General features: G+C 42.5%; 1 protein-coding gene and 1 long non-coding RNA gene across 3 annotated transcripts in view; one reads left to right on the forward strand and one right to left on the reverse strand.

Moving 5' to 3' along the window:
• Positions 1 to 16,222, forward strand: part of ADGRL2 (adhesion G protein-coupled receptor L2) — a 339,276-nt gene that overhangs the window by 84,629 nt on the left and 238,425 nt on the right. The gene's annotated exons all lie outside the window — the stretch shown is intronic.
• Positions 1 to 16,222, reverse strand: part of LOC310679607 — a 50,950-nt gene that overhangs the window by 28,606 nt on the left and 6,122 nt on the right. The window lies entirely within an intron of this gene.

A 16,222-nucleotide genomic window follows, 5' to 3' on the forward strand; every position in this document is an offset into this window, starting at 1 on the left:
CAAACATTAATCTTTGAAATGATAATCATGATAAGCATATTAAAAAGCAGTTAACAGATTAAACAACAACAACAACAACAACCCTTCATTGACCTTTGTGATCAATGAAGCCACTCATTGTTGCCCAAAGTTTCATGGCTCTATGAAGCAACTGTAGCAATGACAATTAATTAAAAGAAACATGTCCCTCCCCCTACCTCTCCATGCTATCTGTCCTACATGCTTTAGTTGAGATTCCTGAATTGGGGAGAGGGTTGGACTAGATTACCCTCAGGATCCTTTCCAACAATTCTATGTTTCTATGATTTTTTGCATTCATTAAACTGTATCTGAAAAATATTATTGATTGCTTTGCTCTGCTGAATTTTCCCAATCTTGTTCAGAGAAGCATAGGGCATGTGATAGTATTTGATTATAGCAACGTTAGTGGCATTATTTGGAGGTGTTGGGATAATGGCAGCAGTGGTACAGAACGGCAGCAGTGCCTGCAATGTAGGAAATCTCATGGCTTGAATAAATTCCCAAGAAAATCAGAGGGACCAAGCATTCCTGCAAAGGTTCATTTGACTGAACTAAGGAACCCTGTTGAGGCATTTCTGGGTGAGTGAGTGGAAAGGGTGTCCAAAAGTTTGTGGGAGGGGCAGAGTGTGTGTGCAATCCCCCCCCCCCCAATCCATGCATGAAGGGGTTTTATTTTCAGCCGGAGCTCACCAGAACTTAGCCCTGGCACCTCTCAGTTGGATGATATTGCCGTTTTAAGAGAACAAGGGAGAAGTTCGTGGTGATCTCCAGCACTGCTTGCATATGTTGGCTCCACTTCTGAGATTCCCACATTCAGTGTGAAAATCTGAGGAGGGATTCAAGGTGTGTTTGGCTGAACATGCTTGCAGTCCTTCCCATTACCACAAACCTTGTTTTATCAGGGTTCCCAACCACAGGAAGTATTGGAGGTCGTCCAGAGTGGCTGGAACAACCCAGTCAGATGGGCAGTGTATAAATACGTTGTTGTTGTTGTTGTTGTTGTTGTTGTTGTTGTTGTTACTTTAGCAAGTTCAATCAATTGCACTTAAAATCCCACTTCAGACTTTCATGCCGAAAGCCTAGATCGGCATTGACTCCAACAGGTACAGGAACTAAACTGCAAAAGAGGGTAAGATAAGATAAGATAAGTGCTCTTTGTGTCCTCTTCCCATAAAGGTCCTGGGGAAAGATGTGCTTCAGTTTCTGTGTTATAAAAACATAAGGGCACAACGTAGGAGAACAGGGAGCTAACAACAGGCACACACGCACGCACACACGTACAAAGAAAATGTGTGGCTTTGGAAAGATCTGAAAACATCGGGAAAATGTAGCAGAGGGCAAAAAGAATGCAAGGAATTGTTGCAATTATCAGCTACAATTTATCACATGTGTTGTCATTATTTTCTTATTTGAGACACAAAATATCCACAAAGGAGCAAGTTCCATTTTACGGCAAACATGGCACACACGTGTGTGTGTGTGTGTGTGTGTGTGTGTGTGGATAGGAGCCCCATTCATCAGACCCGTGAGTTCTTAATCTACCTAGTTAGATAGTTTAGATAGGGTGCGGTGGGTGGAAATGATACACAGGCCAAAAAATGCAGAGAGGTACACTTCGTGCTGCTTTGTGGTTACAGTTTAAAGGCAGCTAAGCTTGTCAGCCAAAATATTTCACCAGCCTTCAAACTAACAGCACTATGTGACCCAAAAGGTACTTTCCAGGGTCCCTTGCTATCCCGTGGATAATTCCATTGCTGGACACAAACATTGCTCAGATTATTTGTGTTGGCACCTCTAAAAATATGGCTGTTATCAAGCAACTGCCTGTGCACTCAGGACAGCCTAGAATATCAAAGGAAACTCTTGGGCACATCGAAACCAAAAGGCCATATAATTAACAAAACAACAACAAGACAAGACAATCAAAATGAGATGGTTGCATACTGTCAATGAAGATCAATAGGAACAAGGGCATTACAAAGGAGGAACCTGGGTAAAGTTTATGGTGGCTGGTGGCTATCCATACACATCAGTGTTTAGCATTCAAATACAAAAGTCTCCTGCTTACATTCCATATGCAAACTATTCCAAAGTGGCTGCAAAACAGGTGCTCTGCTGCCCACATATAACAGAGATGTTGGGGGAAATTCCTAAGGCAGTCTATTGTTATGCTTGTATCCTCCTTTGAAACCCAAGTCTTTTGGGCTGAGATCACTTGAGCACTGCATTTTTATAGTGGACTTGCAGTTTGTTTTAAAGTCAAAATCCAAACCTATTTCAAACAGCAGTACCCACAACAAAATATTGTGGCATGGAGGACTCCTGTTCAATATTCCAATCAGCCAGCAATGCCTTCCTCCAAGATACTGCCTCATTATGTTGTTTTTGGAATCCTACCTTCCTTAGTCCCCCCCCCCCCCCAAAGAACCTTCATACTTCTACAAATCTGGGAAGTTTTCCGAGTCTGCTGATACCTCCCTCTTAAATAGATAATTTATTACAGTCAGAGACCAGCTTATAAAACACACATGGGGGAACAGTCCCAGAAGGAAAACAAACAATTAAAGCAATATACAACAATAAATTTAAAATTTATAAATGTGTTAAGTGTATACAGTGGTACCTCGGGTTACATATGCTTCAGTTTACATACGCTTCAGGTTACAGACCCCGCGAACCCAGAAATAGTACCTTGGGTTAAGAACTTTGCTTCAGGATGAGAACTGAAATCATGCTCCAGTGGCGCAGCGGCAGCAGGAGCTAAAGTGGTGCTTCAGATTAAGAACAGTTTCAGGTTAAGAACAGACCTCCGAGTTTGGGGATTTTTTTAAGAAACTAGTTTGAGTCAGGAGATGGTCTGCACCTACTGATCTGTACACAGAATCTGGCGACAGGAAAAGGTTGAATTTTTGCTTTTCCGGGAGGTCAGCAAGCCTCACCAGTAGGGGATCAATGGTCTTACTACGTACCTTTTCATAAAAGGGACATCTAAAGAACAAGTGCTCTGGTCTTCCTATCTCCCCCAATGAACAGGCGCAAAGTCTCTGAGCATATGGAACTTTTTAAAAGGCTCCTTCCAGGACCAGCGAGGGCAGAGCCAAGCTTCTGGCGAGTGTAAAGGCCCTTCTTGCATACCTCCCTCTTACACGAGAATAAGAACATAAGAAGCTGTTGGATCAGGGCAGTGGCCCATCTAGTCCGGCCTCCTTTTCTCATAGTGGTGAACTGTGTTTTCCAGCAACTAGCGTTCAGAAGCAAGCAGCCTCCAACAGTAAAGGTAGAACACAGCCGTTGTGGAGAGTTGCTATTGAAAGCCTTTACATCCTGGCGTTATCAGCACCACACTCAACTTCAAACTAAAAAGCACCAAACATTATAACAGTACATAGATAGTTCAGTTGCTTAGAGGATGTTGCTGATAATGCCAAGGTTGCAGGTTCGATTTCCTCAAAGGAGAGTTTCTTCGTCGCTTTCCTTGATCATTTTGGTTGCTATTTACATACGTAAGCAGCAGCACTCACCTCTGAATATCAGAAATACAAGGAACTTAAAGAATACCCAATTGAGCTGACTACACTGAGTACAATGCCTGTCTTAATTCAAGCTCTGGGTGCCCAGACTTTGTGCCAAATTGCAATGAATTCAGTTGCATATGAGCATAAAAGTCTTATCTTGCCTGAGCACAGGAACAAACAAAACAAAACGGATTTGCCTAGTTCTATTTTCCAAGCTGATTTTAAACTGCTAGCATTTTCCATAATGGCAAAATCTATTAAGTTTAAAATTTCCTTTCCACTTTAATAATTTCAAGGATCATCAACACCACAATTCTGAGGATTTATTTTTCTAAAGAGAGGGAGAGGATTAATCTTTGTCTTGAAACTCAGCTGCTTGCACCTTCATAAAGGAGCAAAAATTGAGACTCTTAATGCCTAATTTTTATATTTAGCATTGTTTTCATCTTACCTTTATTTTTCTGGCTTAAATGGTCCCAGAAGGCGCAAAAGGCAGAGGACCAGGCCTCGTAATATCTGGTTGCTGCTGTGTGAATAAGCTTACAAACACACACCTAATGTATCAGCGTGGATTGCGGATATTTCTTCTGTCTTTTAGCTGGACGAGTCCAGCTTTTGCAACACATCCTCCTGTTTCTTGGCGATTATATTTTAGTGGGTGTATAATAAAGGGGGAAATAGCTGATTTGTTTAACTGTGAGGAATTAAAATAAGTAATTTGGCAATTTCAAATTCAACTCAGAAGCTTCTAACACTACTTAAACAAACCTAAGGCAAAATCCAGAATACAAACTAATGGATTATTAGCAGAGCTTGCTGTTTTATGGGTGGCAAAACCAATCTCATGTATTTGTGATGTATTTGTGATGATCATGTGTAATTGGAACTGGTAGCAAGCAACAGGGAAGGGCATGCCTATTACATCATAAAACATAAGATGCTGCCTTCTACAGAGTCAGAATGTTTCTCAGGACAGTTGACACTGATGGGCAGAGGCCCTCCAGGATTTCGGACCCAGTGACACTCCTGGAGTGAAGACTTGCAGTATAGGTGTAAAGCTCTCGACTTTATTTAAAGTGCTTTAAGATCTGCAGCAAGATATAATGAATAGCTGCAGGCTCAGAATCTGCACAGAGAATGTAGGGCTTTCAGATGCCCTTATGTCCAGTCTTGGACAACCCCATCTGGCTCAAACCCCATCACCTGTTTAAACCTAAATAGGGTTGTCATTGCCAACTCACTCTACAAGAGTCCAATGGTGCTGGAATCATACCAGTGACAAGCTTTGTGTGCTGGAGAAACAAAGGGGATGATGGAATCAGAATAAATTCAATTGTAGCTATTTATAGTTGGGGATATATATATATATATATCAAATAAGTTGTAAATAGTGTATGCTGACATTTTAAAAAATGATGCTAAGAGACTTGACTTTAAAGAACTGCTACATAGAAATCATTATGTACATCCATGTAATACCTGTAAATGAATATGATTCCAATAACATTGATAGTGCACTTTACAATTTGCAAAGTGAATTAGCTGCAGTAAAATAATCCTAACCGTCCTGAAAGGTTTGTAACTATTATTAAGACCATACTGCAGAGATCTTTCTTGTTCGAGGAACTAAGCGTTGCTTTTAGCTTCATACGTGTGAAGACTTAGTAATGTTGCATTAAGGAAATCATCACAATGCAAATGATACTGCTTTGACTGAATTGAGCACTCTTCCTTACCCTTTTTCAGACTTTCCCCGATCCTTATTGTATCTTAGGTGGTTGCGGGGGATGCAAGTTCACCGACTAAGCAGGATCAGCTGTTCTCCATGGCTTGCCAATGAGATACATTTGTCTTTTGTGTGATCAATGGCTGAACACTGCATAGTTCAAATCATTGATCACCATACAGTGACTCCAGATGCTACTAAACTCTTAAGGGGAATGGGAGATGGAAGAGCACACCATAAGGAGGGGGGAAATCCCCCCCAATAAATATTTATAGGTATTTCAAGGTGGGATATTAAATATAATATAAATTTCACAGGAAGAGTTTGAAAAATATGCCTGACTTCTAATAAGTGCCAGCTTCAAACGTTATGACCTTGTCCCTATGCATGAGCAGAAACAAACAAACAAAGCTCAGTGTCAAATGTTGATGGGGAAGGAGAGCCAGGTGCTTAGGTTGTTTTTGCAGATGGCTTACCTGGATTTAAGTTTGCTGCATAAAAAAAATGTTAAATAATGTGCAACATTTTTAAGCTATGGTGCTTATTTCATAGGTTGATAGGGCATGATGGTTTGAAATCAGGAAAGTCCCAGAGTTCTAAAGTAATGTGATGGCTGGGAATAGCAAAGAATAATTTTATCCGAGTGGTCCCTAAAAATAAGTGACGTTGGGGCTACAGTATATTATGAGCACATGAGGCACTGAACACCTTGGGACCAGGTCAACTTGGTTTCCACTGCCTGGGCACTTTGATCCTTGGGAGAGACACTCTCAGTAGTGTCAGATGCTTCTGACACTTATTTCTCCCAAGGCCAGGGCCTTGAGTGTGGTGGAACATGGCCTCTGCCAGGTTCTCCCAATGAAGGGAACTACCATAATGGCATTTAAGCACCTGCTTAGAACTCACCTGTTCACCGAGGCCCTCCAATGTATAAATCTGAGCTACTGGGTTTTTTAAAATGTATAAATCTGAGCTACTGGGTTTTTAAAAATGTATTTCACCCATGTTTTCCGAATATCATTTCAGTGCTGGTTTTATGCTGTTCATCACAGCCATAATCCCCCCCCCTTAATGTTAGTGGTACAGAAAACCTTCACAGAGAAACAAATAAATGGTCAGCTTACAATTCTGCTATTTGCAATGCCCTCACTAAAGTCTTCTGGAACGGAAGTTGGCAGCAGAAGGAACCACTGAAGCTGGCAAAGAGCTGCGGGAGACATGCAGGAGGAGACATTCCCGCTGCTCGCTCTGGTCCTTGCCTTTAGGCATGCTTAAACAGTTTTTAGTTCAAGTGCACCTTTCCTTCTTATTTAATTTTAATTTGTCTAACAACTTAATAATCCCTTCAGGGAATGTTAGTGCTATAATAAAAGTATGCATAAAGTCCATAAATATATAGCCAGGCAGGAGTTCTTAACAAGTTCCTCCTCACTATTTAATGGTCAGGTGATATCCCGCAACACTTTCAAGGTTGAAGAAGGAGAAATTAGAAGCTTAGCTGCTGTGCTGGTTCCCTCTCATTGAAGAGCTGCTGTAACTGAATCTGGAAGAACAAAGCATAATCCTGCAGAGCTTTCAGTAATATATTTATTATAATTATCTCTCTAATATCTATCAACCAAGGCTGGTTTTGGGGGAGGGGGCTTAGATTTCTAAAAGACGTTATTGTACATGTTATATTTGCACAAAGAGTGGGGGAGCAATTTCAGCAATGATGCCTAACTTCAGAAATGGCATTTAACCCTCTTTCCACTAGCCATTTTCCTTGCAGAGTTCTAGATGCCTACTTAGCCTAACAAGCATCAGCTGGAAACTAAAATAAGGGTATTTCCTTCTGCATTTTAGAGAAAGGTGGGGCGGACATGCCCTGAACGCTTTGTTCAGGATGCTGTGTGAGCATTTGCGGCACTATCCCCTGTTTTTGAGGCATCAGTTTACAGGAAGGGATAAAGTTGCACAGTAAAATATTTCTTCTTACAAACAAAATTGGATAGTTGTACACTGCTGCAGGATAAGTGATTTAGCCTAGCCACAAATTGGATTGAAGCCCATAGCTTAGTTGCTTAGTTGAATTATTATTATTATTATTATTATTATTATTATTCAGATATAACAGAAGGAAATATGGGGAGATAAAAACATTGCTAGCTGACATTAACAATAAGAATATTCCTTCAATCTTAACTCAAACATGTTCATTAATATATGCTGTTTGTTTGTCTAAAAAGGTATCTAAATGAGATTAATCATTCTGGGTCATGTGTTTAAAAGCAGCAAGGCTGTAAGATATTCAGACAACTGAGTACTAGGATGGTGGGCATTGGTCTTTCAGACCTAGAAATATAAGTCTCTTTGCAACCATATGGGCCTACAAGATCTACTTTCGTTGTCCATGTCTTGCATGCAAAACGTGCCAGGTTCAGTCCCTGACAACTCAGAGTAGGAGGAAGTGACTTAGGCAGAGGGTGAACCCCCAAAAAGTGGTGTCACTACCTGGGTGCCCCTTACTGGGAGAGACAAAGAGAGGGGTGAGATGGTGGTGAAGTCAAGGCTGCATAAATTCAGAGGTGGGACTGCTATACATCTGCACAACCTGGACCTTGCCGCCAACCTGCCTCTGTTGTTGTTGTTGTTGATTAAATGTTTATACCACCCTTCATCCAAAGATCTCAGGGCAGATAAAAAATAAAAGCACAAAAAAAGAACCAAAACAACACCCATACACCCTCCCACAAACACATTTAAAAGGCCACAGAATATTAATCAGCCCAAGACCTGGTTGAAAAGGAACATTTTTGTCTGGTGCCTAAAGATGTATAACAAAGACTCCAGACCAGGGGTTGGCAAAGTTTTTGTGGCTTGGGCCGGTTCACAGTCCCACAGGTGCTGCGGTGGGCCAGAGTGTGTGCACACACGCATGCATGCATGCACAAACACTATTTCTGGCACTCCTTCCGGAGCAGAGGAGGCATGTGCAGCTTCCCATTGGCTACAGGAGCTTCCTGCAGCCAGTTGTAAGCCGGCCAGCGTCCCTGCTCTGCTCCGCGCCTGTTTAGCGCAGTGCATGGGCACTGACCGATTTGGCAGCGGGGGTCTCTGACCAGCCAGCAGGGATCCATGGGCCGGTCATATGACCCCTTAGGGGCCTTAGGTTGCCAACCCCTGCTCCAGATGAACCTATCTGGGGGGACCATTTCGCAAAGCAATAGCATCAGGGACCAGGGATTTCCCCAGCCCTTGATCTAGAAAAGCTTGCTGGTCACCTTTACCAGTTAACTGATGAGCTGGTAAACAGGATACTTACTATCCCTCACTGCCCATGTTCCGCTCCCTCCCAATAAGTGGCAGCAATGCTCTGTGGCTCTTGCCCACCAGGTGAGCCATTCCTGCAAGTAGGGTTGGGAAGAGGTCCTCTATGCAACTCTGGGGAGTCACTGCCAGTCAGCATAGAAAATTCTGAGCTAGACAGACCAACAGTCTGATTCAGCCAAAGCTAGTTTCCAAAGATACACACACACACACACACACACACACACACACACACACTCTCTCTTATGGTAGTCTGTATGTTTGTGTGTGGGGACGCGGGTGGCGCTGTGGGTAAAACCACAGCCCCTAGGACTTGCCGATCGCATGGTCGGCGGTTCGAATCCCCGCGGCAGGGTGCGCTCCTGTCGTTCGGTCCCAGCGCCTGCCAACCTAGCAGTTCGAAAGCACCCACGGGTGCAAGTAGATAAATAGGGACCGCTTACCAGCGGGAAGGTAAACGGCGTTCCGTGTGCTGCGCTGGCTCGCCATATGCAGCTTGTCATGCTGGCCACGTGACCCGGAAGTGTCTCCGGACAGCGCTGGCCCTTGGCCTCTTAAGTGAGATGGGCGCACAACCCTAGAGTCTGTCAAGACTGGCCCGTACGGACAGGGGTACCTTTACCTTTTTATGTTTGTGTGTGCATCTACTGCCATGCATATGATGTCATGCGTAAATTGAACATGCAGTGTTGACACAGATAAGTGTATGTGTGGTGCATCTGATTGCCATGATCCTTCTATCCATTATTATTTTTTTGGAGGTGGAAGAATAATGAGATCAGGTATGTGCACTTGAGTGCATGCGCTCAGTGGAAGTGTTCACTCTGGCCCTGTCACATGCGCAAGACTTCTAGAGTGGAGAAAGAGTGAGCTAGCTCTCAGACACATTCATTATCCAGTTCAAACAAGCTGCTTTGGAGCAGAGGAACTTCAGCTGCTTTCCAGCCCTATTAAATTCTACATGTTGATCCACTGGGCACAACCTGGGAAAAATTAGGCAAGACTGGATGTTAAGTGCTTCACTGTGTTCTTAAGTCCCATTGATTTCAAGGGAACTTAAGTGCAACCATCTTTTGCTAGATTGCACCAATGGAATTGGAAAGATTGCTGGTGCGAGTAAAATTATGCACTTACAATAGGATTATGAATGCATTTCTGCCTGTAGTAATTATGGTAATTTATAACCACTTTTCAGGGGTTCCCCACCACCTCTTACTCTGTTGAAATGTTTACATTTGAGCGCCTGTACATTGTGTAGCATATGTTCATAAGGAAAAGTTTAATAGCAATGAAGTCATGTTTGTGTGTTTTGCTTTTGTGTCTCTATGGTAAATCGCTTCACTTTCTCGACAAATCTTTATCCATGCCCTCTCTGTTCTTCTGCACGACATGCAAGGAAAACAAAGATCTTACTTTCAACTTATATTCAGAGAATCATTTTCAGAGCTATTAGGCATCACAGCGGGGGAAGGGAAATCAATGTTTCCTTTGATAGGGATGTATGTGAGAAAATAGTAATGCTGCATATATGATAGGTAGAAATTGCAAACAGACCATATTTTTTATTTCCTTCACACATGATTCTGTTTCCTCCACTCTGCCCGAACATCTCTCCTGAAGCTCCCCATATTTCCTTCAAGTGTAGCCAAGAATTTACGACACAATTCCATCTTCCTCCTCCTTCATAAACCATCTGTGTTCTTTCTCAGCCAGTCCCTACTGATGAAATAACCCCGTTGATTTGCTCTGTGACATATTTTCCCCACAATGCCTCTGTCTTTGTAAACTATGGTTTCAAAGCATGATATTTGATAGATACTTCTTCATCTATGCCCCCAGCTGCACTATACCTTTAAAGCACTATACCACTTCAACAGTCACAGCTTCCTCCAAAGAATCCTAGGAACTGTAGTTTGTTTAGGGTGCTGAGTGTTAGGGTGCAGTTCCCCTCACAGAACTGCAATTCCCAGAGTTCCCTGGAAAGAGGGATTGATTGTTAAACCACTCTAGTAATTGTAGGGTGGAAGAGTTCAACATTATGTGCATAGGTCTCCATTTTGTCCATTTGGACAAAAAGCATTAGAAGCATGGGGGCGTGGTCAGCAAGTGCATTAACATTAAAGGGGCAGGATTAATGGTGTGATCCTGCTCCTTCCACACATTCAGCAAACGTGGAGAAAAGGGTCCTCAAGTTAATTATAAATACAACAACCAAAATCCATCATTTTAATTCAGAATGAGGCAATTGAACTTGAGTTTATTATGGAGACCACTGTGGTCTTCTGAACAATTTAACTCAAGTGTCATAAGACTTTTCTCCTGGTAGAATAGGCATCATTAGATGTACTGCTGGATAAGGGTTTAATGGTTTTTGCATTTGTTTAAAAACAAATAAGACATTGTTTTTTTAAAAAGATGCTTTTCTCCTGGGTTTTTCACAGGCACAGCCAATTTTTCAATGATAGTTATAACACTGTTTATATATTTATATTTACTGTTACAGCCCCTGGCTGCATTCCAGTGCCACAGATCCATACTCTGAGGCCAGTATAGGAATAATCCCATATACTGAGCCAAGAGGACTTAATTGCCAATGGAGGCAAAGAACTGGTATTAATTCTGGGAACTGCAGATTCTATTCTCCTAAAATAAATAAGAACAGTAATAGCAATAGCAATAGCACGATGAATAAGAAGAAAAATCACAATCAGTGCTTTTGTATTACTTCAAGTGTTATCCATCCAGATCTGTTTTGTTTGTTTTTATATCTAGCCTTATCTTCATGTGTGAAACATAGACATCCCATTTGCTTCATGCTCAATTGCTTGCAATTTTCCCTCTGATTCATACATTTCTCCTGCTTTGGAAATGCTACACATTCCTGTAATCAGACTGTATGCCCATGTTGCAGTTGTCTGAATGATCACATTGTCTGCTGTTTGAATTGCACTCCTGCTGCTGGTTCGCTGCCCCTAATTATTTTTGTTTTAGCGTTTGTCCCTGATTTCTCAGTCAGGCAGTTGAAAGAGGCCGTGTCATCCTCTGAGAGGTGTTTAATCAAGGGATGAGTAATCAAACAAAAAGCTTTTTGGGGAGGGGTGGAAGTGGAAGAAATGATATTGTCTGGCCGGTTATTATGTTTTCTCTTCTCGACACTTAAATAGAGTTCCTGCAGAAACCCGGGGTGCTGCCCATTAGCTTGGAGGGTTGGGCTGCCTGAATAAGTGGATGGCTGCTTTGTAAAGAGGGAGTGGTAAAGGAAACAGGCTAAAAAAGAGAGAGAGAAATCAATGAAGTTGAAATGCGCTCTAAGCACACCTACTTATCATCTCCTCGCACTCCACATGTCATCCAGCTGCCAAACTCTCTGAAAACATCTGGGTAGGTGGCTCTGCACGTACATGTCAGTGCGCTGATATGCGCGCCCATTTGAGATGGTCGGAAGGGACTCCGCCGGTTCCTCTGAGGTGTAGCGACATGTATCAGGGCTTGGCTATAAATTTCATTGCATTGCTGTGGCGAACAGAGAAATGAGTGAGGAAATATCTGATTAAAGTGTGCATTGCTGCTGAGGCAACCGCATGTTGCCATAGCAATCGAGATGAAATGTGCAAGGAGTGAGATAATTAAATCTAACCCCTTTAGAAGTTTTTGACAGTCTATGCACTGCCAATAAGGAGGGGGGGCGAGTTATATCTGGCATTAAAGATAAAACCCATTCCTTGTGAAAGTACAACTTCTTGTTGATTTTGTTGTTGTTCCCTTTGCTAAATGCATTGCTTCAGGTCCCTTATTTGAATGCTCCCTTTAATAATCGGATGCAGTTTTGACCTTGGCTTGTAACAGCCTGATCTGGTTTATTGTTCCATGGGAACTGCTACACAAAATATCCAGCTATATGTTTTTTCACTCTCTTACTTACAGTACAGTAAAGCCTGGCTGTCACGTCTTAGATTATGATTCAATAATATCTAGAACGTACTGCCCTCTTCAGGAACTGTCGATTAAAAAACAACAACAAGAACTTTCGGATGTGTTTATTGATTTATGAAGTGCAAGGAGTAAATGTGACCTTATGAGGCTTATAAGGTGCAGGGAGTTCATTGCATTTAGTGGTATGAGCAGTAAGCTAGCATACATTGGTCAGGCTGAAATGTTAATAGAAGAAGAAGAAAAAGGGTTGGAAAGCAACAACTTTAAAAAATGTTGTCATGGGGTTGGACTAGTAATTCCAGAAAATAATTGGCAGCCTGGTGAAGCACTTTAGTGTGATGAGTTTGAGGGTGGCCAGGTAGCCCAGGTGCCAAAGAATTTATAGCACAGAATGTCACAAGAGACATCAAGCAGTATGCGCCTTAAAAATCAAGACTAAATTCAGAAAGGAATTTAGTTTAATTACATGCTTTATCTTAGGGAGGAGAAGAAGAAATAAAACTAAGGTCATTTGCAAAGTGTGCTTCCCACTTTAGTGTAGCCGGATTACATTCTAGGTTAGTAAGATTTTGAAGCAGCGAAACCACATTGGATGGGTGGAGGCTGTGGTTATTTCCTACCCTGCCACCGCCTTTGGGCAGGTGCAATACAGGTGGAGAAGGCTGCGTGACCTCTCTCTTTCCAGTGTTATTAGTGCAGGGTGGGACCTGGCTATGTGGATTCAGTAGCCATTGCTACACAGGTAATATCACCAAAACAATGATGATGCATTTCTAAGTTTGGAATTGATGTACTCAGACTGGGTGCGGTGCACTGATACCAGTTGTAGTGTCACGGACATAAGAAGCTGCATTATTATCAGAAGAGGCTGTTTGTTCATCTAATCCAGTATTACATTCTGAATCTCCATGTAGCTCTCCGTGGTCTTTGCATCACCTGCCACCTGAGCATTTCAACTGGAGATGTCAGCAGAGGTGGATCACTAGGGGTGAGGAAGGATCCACTATGCTAGCTCCCCAGCAGGTGGGTTGCTTTTGCTTACTGGGAAGGAAAGGTGAATTGGCAGGGAGGTTGGCGCACTGCAAATGCAGTGGCGGGGCCAATTGGGCACTCCTTGCACTGCATTAACCTCATCGCCACCTTGCCCTTCCCCCTCCCCTTCCAGGTAAGCAACATTAATCCACCTACTGGGAAGCTGGTGTTGCTGTTCCACTCCACCCAGTGAGTCACTTGTGAATGAGAGGAATTGAACGTGGGATGTTCTGCATGCAGGACACATGTTCTTCCACTGAGCGTTGACTCCACTGTTGGCTAGCCTGGAGTGTCAATCAGCCAGCTTTGGAGGGGAGGGTGGGTTCAACTTCCTAGGTACCTAGCAGGCTAGACTGTGTGAGACAAGCAAGTTAGGGGGAACACACAAATGCTGATTATTATTATTATTATTATTATTATTATTATTTTGAAAACAGGACAAAAGGCATCCTGTTTGGGGGCCAAACGGGACAAGGGAAACTGTGGTCCCAAAGCGTGACAATCCCATTTTTTACAAGATGGGTGGCAACCCTTGTTGGTTCCTTTTCCTATAAGGAGCACAGTGACTTGCTCCCACAGTCCCCCGCTGATGGCCAATCCACTAGGCAAGACCTGAGTAGTAAACTAGGAGAAATGAAAGCAACTACCTCAACAAACCTAGATGCTTAACAACTACAGTTAGACAATGTGGGTTTTTCTTGGTCTCTGCGGTGTTTCGATTCCATGTTTCAAATCTGTCCTCCAATTTCACAAAAGAAGTCTCCATTTTTTTTCTGCCTCATCTTCAAGGCACTTTAGAGTTTATTTAGAATTTCTGTGAGCGCAAAGTTTTGAGATCACCTTATTGCTGCAAGATAGCCAAGGGTGGTGTGTGTGTGTGTGTGTGAGAGAGAGAGAGAGAGAGAGAGAGAGAGAGAATTTCTTTCCAGTAAACATTTCTCAAGCACTCTGCAGCCAACACTCCATGCTTCCTGATCTGAAAAAGGCCCATGAGAAATATTACCTCATGATGCCTTTCCCTGGAATTTAATTGAAATGTGGGCAACTGGGAAGGTTACAAAGTACCAGACCAACCATTGGTGAGAGCTGATTTGCAGAATGAAAGAAAGGAAACTCCCTTACTCACATGCACCCTTAGTCACCTCAAAAGTAAGTTAAGCACCCACCCACAAACTTGCACCTAAGCATGAGAATGTCTAGTAGCTCCTGTTCTACTGAGCGACTTCCCTTTTCTCACTGTTCAGTTTCAGCTACAGATTTCTCTTTGCATCTCTGTCTGATCCACCATATATACTGTAAGGTGGTTAAAGAAAGACAGCATAATTTTTCTGTTTTCTACTGTATCATACCACATTGGTGGTGCTGAATGAGCTGTGATTTCCTGAATGAGCTAGAGTGAAAGGGACCTTTGCCTTGAGTCCATTGTCACATAAAACGTCAGATTCTCTGTGCAATCTGGAGGGATTTTAAAACAGGGCCATTGTTTGTTTAATAATGGCTAGGGGTCTTGGGCTTGGATGTAGCAAATTCAGGTTCATATTTCCACTTGGCCGTGAAACTCAATGGGTTATTAGTCACTATTTAACTTGACCTGCCTTTCAGGGACAATCCTATATATACTGCTTTGAGCTCTTTGGAAGAATAGAATAAATATGTCATACACAAATGAATCTGCTGGAGTACTAATGGCTTTAAAAAGTGTAGGAGAATGGAAAGTCCACAAATGGATTCATAGCCGTGGCTTCAATCTAATGCAAAAAGCAGCAGCATTGATTTTCAACATAGGGCAAATTCTCATGAACATGATGTCTTCTCTGCACACACATACAGTCACCCCCAGTGACTTATTTCAACTGTCTTATGACAGATGCCCAGGTGGATCCTTTACTTCTGAATGTTTTCAGCATAGGTCCCAGTTGCTTCTCAGCACATTGTGAATATGACTATGGTTAGCAACATAATGAGAGCCAGTATGATTCCATGGTTAGAGTGTTAGACTAAGACCTGAGGGAAAGGCGTTCAAATCCCCGCTCAGCAACGAAGCTCCCTAAGTGACTTGGGGGTGGTTGTTGCCTCTCGGCTTAACCTACCTTACAGGGTCGTTGTGAAGACAAAAAGAGTACACGGAGAGCCAAGTATGCCACCTTGAACTCACTGGATGAAAAGTGGGGTATAAATCAAATGATAAACATGGCATCTTCAAGCTGCAACACGTGGTTAAACTGGGTTCTAGCCTTTTTGTTTGCCTGTCTTTGCACAAATGTGGAAGTGTATCGACAGAGAAAGCTCACCGAAAGCTTTAAAAGATGGAAGTCATCCCAGTGCATCTCCTTCCTCAAACACCATCTTGCCCTGGGATGGGAGGGAGAGATGATGGAACAACCTGGAGAGCTGCCCAGCCTCTCATTCCAGGTGTTCCAGTTGAGATGGTTTCCCTGCCACCCAGCCCTGACAACCACACCACATGGCTGCTCAAGAACCATTTTGCTCTTAGATTTGGTCCTTCTTCACCCTTGAAACTTCTCTTTGCTGTTCATTCAATCATTTCAATTGATGATTATCATGTGGCTATTTCTATGTAAATCACTCTGTGGAGTCTGCTTGAAAAGTAATAATATATAATAATATAAAATATAATGTATACTCTGATTTTTGTGATTACTTTCAGGGGCCCTGAGCAACGACA

The sequence above is a fragment of the Podarcis tiliguerta genome, assembly GCF_965153285.1.
Source record: "Podarcis tiliguerta genome assembly, chromosome: 6".
In the NCBI taxonomy this organism is placed as follows: Eukaryota; Metazoa; Chordata; class Lepidosauria; order Squamata; family Lacertidae; genus Podarcis; species Podarcis tiliguerta.